Source organism: Momordica charantia (genome assembly GCF_013281855.1).
Source record: "Momordica charantia cultivar OHB3-1 chromosome 3 unlocalized genomic scaffold, Mcharantia_2.0 BLBB01000003.1, whole genome shotgun sequence".
In the NCBI taxonomy this organism is placed as follows: domain Eukaryota; kingdom Viridiplantae; phylum Streptophyta; class Magnoliopsida; order Cucurbitales; family Cucurbitaceae; genus Momordica; species Momordica charantia.
The window spans coordinates 17,887,935-17,893,934 of NW_028275161.1; positions in this window are offsets into that span (position 1 = coordinate 17,887,935).

Consider the following 6,000-nt stretch of genomic DNA (forward strand, 5'->3'; position numbering starts at 1 on the left):
AAATAAGAAAATGAAAGGGTAGTCACATGGGTTTTGTAAGGAAGAGAAATTGGAAGAGTAATTGTGGGACCCACTTATAATATAATAGGAGAGAGAAAAAATTGTTTTTTAATGAGGAAAGATAATGAGTTATTAAATTCGACTTATGGGATAATTTGGAGATAATATGATTTACGTTGTAAATAAGAATATGTTGGATTTATATTGGATTAAAGTATGAATTAATTTGGCAGTGGATCGATATTTCATGTTAGACAAAAATTGGAGCCGCGAACGACTCAGTTTGAAGGATTTGTGAGTGATTGTTTTATTAAATGTTTTATAATATCTATTAATATAGAGTTTCTAGAAATTATATATATTATGTATATTTTAGCATTTCCACTTGAAATGAGAGAAGTTGTGTTTGTTTGTGAATTTCATAAATGTGTTATGATATAGAGAAATGTTTTATGATTTTAAAGAAATGTTTAAAGCTTATGAAATGTATTTAGAAAGAAATTTTAGAAATGATTTTAGAATTTTATGAAATGTTGATAGAAAGAAAGATTTTATAAATGATTTGAGAAAGTTAGAAAGGGGAATTTTAGAACAACTGTTGAGAATTTTCGAATAATGAAAAATGCTTTCATGGCTGTCTTAGCCTCTCACAGCTTCCATCAATTGGAGAGTGACTAGACAGAGAATTAAAGTAACGTCTTCCTATTCGATGGACCACTATGTCATTTTTTCAAGAGACGAATACGTGTCGACATACATATCGTCTCTTCAAAGGACTACATGTGACCATGTATATTGTTTTTGATCTTTATAAAAATCCAAGCATAGTTTTATGATTGTGGCCACTCTTCTGTGATGCAGGATAGAATCTACCAAAGTCCTTATGTTAGGGTGGAATGTTAATGGAATAGTAAAGGGGAAGCTCCAATTATTGAAGAGTGATTAGAAAGAAATTTAAAATAACGTGTTTTTATTTGGTCCACTCCTATGTTATCTTCTCAAGATATTAATATGTGGAGTTATATAATATCTCTTCAAAAAACTACATGCGACAACCATTTCTTATTTATTTTTTTTTAATTTGAGCATATACTTTAATGTTTTCTTCTTGCATTAATGACATGTGGTGGAGGACTATTAGCGGCAGAGAATCAAAAGACACTCTCTGGAGATGGAAGAATCTGCCATGGTTAAGATGGAGGTCACCTGAAGATGGGTAAACCTTAACTATGATAATCTAGTTCCATTAATAAGGAGTTCGGAAGAAAATGTCGAAGGAGTTAAATAACCTCCAACCAATTCTTTTTAGAAAGTATATCAACATATTTGGGATGCAATGTACAGAAAATTTTCAAATTGCAGCTATTTTTAATTTGATTGAATATGTAGATTTTTCATTTTTAAACTCTTAAGTCATACCTTAAAATCTTCTCATTTCCATTTTTTTTCTTAATTTTAACTCTCAAAATTTATGGAGAAAATGTCTTAACCAAATAAAAATGCATTATTTTAAAAAATAGTTTGACACATGAAATATTTTAAAAATTAGTTTTAATATAGTATACTTTTTTAAAAGAAAAGAATCCTTATATAATATTATTATATGGTGGTTTGGGATTTGACCATATAATTAATTTTTCATCTTAATGGAAGATGTGAGGTAAAAGAAAGATTATTCTATGTTTTATTTTGTAACCATTTTTATTTTAAGAAATGTTCTTTCTTTATATTAAAGATTTCTTCGTTTGGACAATTTATATTGTTATATAGATGTGTGTTAAGGATCTCACGTTGAAAAGAAAAAGGACCTGACAATAGTTTATAATAGTTATAGGCTACTTCTCTCTTTGTCAATTGATTTTGAGATGAAACCTCATTAATATTAATATGGTATCGGAGCTCAAAACGTCCAAATGAGCATCCGATCCCAAAATAAAATGGGATCCAGCCAAGATCGATAAGCTCATGAATATTAATAATGTGTATTTTCCCTCCCTAGTAAAATTTTAATAAGAAAATTGAAACAGAATTTTGAAAGTCTAAACTACTTTTTAGTTTTTATTTTTTTGACCAATTCTTTTTTCTTTTTTATATGTTCTTAAATTTTGATCAAATTTTTATAAATATTTTTGTTTCTTTATTACACATTAAATGGAAAGATGGTTATATTGACCCTACCATTATTTTAATGAAAAAGACAAGAAACCAAAAATATTTTATCAATCCTATCATGACGATAATTCATTTATTTTAATTATTAATTAACACAGTTGATACACGTATTCTATTCATGAGTATGATTATAATTTTCAATTTTTGTTTTTTGGACAGAGGTTATAATTTTCAATTGAAAGTGTAATTTTGTCAACCAAAAGAATGGTAGAAATTAAAAATAAGCATCTATACTATTTAGGACTATGGAGTAGAATTTTCATCTATCTATTTTGCCCTCAATTTTTTAATATATACCAATTTTACCCTTTAAACTTCGAAGGGATGCGATTGGTCGATGTGTCTATTGATTCAATGCGTATGGTCTTACACATATCTATTTTGCCTTTTCAGATTTCGATGAGATGCAACTATTTGGATCAATTTGTCTATTGAGAGAATTGGTGCGATCAAGACTGTAGAGTTGTGCCTATTCGCAAATCGAAGTAATGGATATTAGAAAATTGTGTCATACATCGTTTCACACATTCAAATGAGAAGTTAATATAATAGAAGTGCAACTCTTCAACAAAGTGATACGTTTATTCACATATAAGTTGAATTGCAAACCATCTATAAAATGAAAGAAAATTAAAGTAGTCATACATAAAATTGTGTCTGTTTTTTTTTCTCTCGTTGAGAATGTCTTTAAAAGTTTTTTTCTTTGACCAAATAATTCATTGATATTTAGTTTGAATGTTCGTATTTCTTAATTGATGTTGGTTTTAACTACTCTTGGAATCTATTTATGTATTGTTTACATCTCTTTCATTATTTTTTAGAAGAATTTTTTTAACTAATTAACTTGAGTTTATAAACTGATGTGGTAGTTTTGATTAATAATTTGTGTAATGTGATCACATTTAGGTGTAATTGGTCATAAAACCAACAAAACAATAGAAGATTCAATCATCTTCTAGAAGAAAAATCAACCCAAAGTCCAAGATCTTATCATATTCTTGAAGGGAAATGAACAGAAATGGAGGTCCTGCCAATTTCGTGGGAAAAAAAATCAACAAGAACACGAGATCATATGAAATGTAAGTCTTCAATTATTCTTTCATTTCTTTCTCTGAAATTTTATAATTTATCTTTCTAATTCATTTTTTCCTTCTATTATCTTCAACAACCTCCTCATTTTTCCATACCAACAAGTTTCAAACTTTTTTTTTTTCAATTTCAAACTAACTTATTATTTGATCTAAATTAAACATTCTTTTTGGTTTGAAATCATATGTATATTTCTAGATTTTAATAGATATTAAAGGTTGTTATTGTTGATTTTAGAGGTTTTTTAACTCAGTTTTTAGATCTGATTTTGTAGCCCCAAATCCATACTTTCCTAATTATTTTGCATAAAAAAGTGTTTTGAATAGGAAAATTGGGTAGATAAGATTTGGTTAGTAATTGGTGGAATTTTAAATCCTAGGATTTAAGGATTGATTTTGGATATTGGTTGTTTCTAGGCCTCTAAGTTGACAACTAACAAGGAAGAAGTTAATTAGATTCGTACGATTTCTGAGAGAGGTAAGTGATTTACCGTATCTCTTCAAAAAGTGTTGTAAGTAATTTACGCATCCCTTCGAAAAGTGTTGTAAGTGATTTACCATATCCCTTCAAAAACTAAAATTTATTTTGGCTTTGATATAATGATTTGAAATTGATATCTTGCATATGAAATTGAAGTTTTATTATGGATTTGAAAACTAATTTGACAATTGATATTATGTTTATTTGCAAAGTATTTGAAATATTCTTATATGATTTGATAAAGTTTTGTTTAGATTTATTTAAAGGTTTGAAATTAATATTTTGTTTATTTGTGAAATATTTGAAATCATGTTTTGGAGGATTGATAAAGTTTGTTTTAAATTAGTTGAATGTTTTGAATTAATTTAATATTGAAAGTAAGTATTTGTTTTGCATTTTATTTGAAAGATATTTTGATTGATTTGATACAACTATCTGCATATGTCATGATTTTGTTTTGAGGAATGTTTTGCTTATTTAGGGTAGTAGCCTAATTTGAGAATTGCTGAATTTCTGTTCTAGCTTATTTGTGGGAATGCACTTTTGTGGTTTGGTATTCCCTGTGAATGAAGATTCATGTGTGTGTTATTCACATGGCCCTATACTTAAGTAACCGTTGTGTTTGTTTTGGTCAATATTATTTCGACAACTCTGTTTTGGTCGATATTAATTCGACAACTCTGATAGAAGCTTCTGATTGATTGGTGTTACCGACGGGTAACCACATATGTTCTGTAGGCTACCCAAATAATGCAACCTTCCTCTCTGATTTTGAAAGAGATCGGACGTTATTCCGGTTCGTCTCCATTTTAGTGAAACTATTCCTCGAGACGTCCAACAAGTTCTCTCTCCCATTGGTAGGTAGTATGAATAAATGTAAGATTCTTTTGAATGTTTGAATAATTTAGTTATTCGAAAGTTTGAAAGTTGTACCAAACGTTTTAGAAGGAATTTTGAAAGTTTTGATTGAAAGAAAGTTTGTTTTGAAGGATTTGAAGTTTGATCAAATGAAAGTTTGTTTCGAACAAATGAAAGATTGTTTTGAATCATTAAAAGTTCGTTTTGAATAAATAAAAGTTAGTTTTGAAAGAATGAAAGTTTGTTTTGATTGACTGGAAATTTTACTTTATTTGAAAACTTTGTTTTCGAAAATCTAATTTATTTTGAAAGTTTTGAAAATTGTATTAAATATTTTAAAGGACTTTATAAGTTTCGATCCGTTCATATTTTTGTTTACGAATGTTTTGAAAGGAAAATGAATTTCGAAATTCGATATGGAAATTGCTTATTGAGTATTTTTGTACTCTGCTCAGATAGTGATTGAAGAATAACGCATGAGGAGTTGAAATCTTTAATATTTTCCATTGTTTTTAGTTTATGAGAACTTAGTTACCTCTGATAATTATTCTTTAGCTTTATTATAATGTAAGTTTTTTTTTTTGTTTCAAAGTTGGACGTCCTAATCTTTTGTCATACTATCAAATTAAATAAAGAAGTTTTTCCGTTAATTTAGTGTTTATTTGTTTACACTTCTACATTTTGTCAGAATGACCATATTAGAAAATACGGATTGTTACATTATTATATTTCTAGATTTTAATAAATATTAATAGATTTTAATAGATATTAATCATATGTCAAACATTTTTTTAAAAAAATTTGTGCACATGATTTATTTTTCCAAAGATTTGTAATGATTATTTTTTTTCTAAATTTCTTTAATATCTCATTTTCTTTTACTAGATAAAATATTACCAATAATTTTAAAATATAATAGACAATAATTTTTTGAAAACAAGTAGTCATAAATGATTTAAAAAAATAAGAAGTAGATTTTTTTTCGAAAACTAAAAATTTAACAGAAATTTAAAAAATAGGTTTAAAATAATTACTTTCTTACCTAAAGGTGTTATAAGTAAAATATGTTTTATAATTTAAAAATGTAACCCAATATATTTTTTATGAAAATAATTTTTTTTTTGTAAAAATAATAATAATAAGCATTTAAGAAAAACTAAAGAATATACTTTTTTTTAATAAAGATCATCCACAAAATATCTTCAATAAATAAAGGAAATTACCTAATTCACTTTTTTAGTACAATAATTACCTATTTATCTTACATTTAATGGTTATTTCACAATTCGAATAATTTACATTTTTTTAATTTTCAACTTTTTTATGTCAATTGTACAATATATTACTATTTTAAAATGAATATTAATTCGAATTTTAGCATAAACTATTAACATGGAAAAA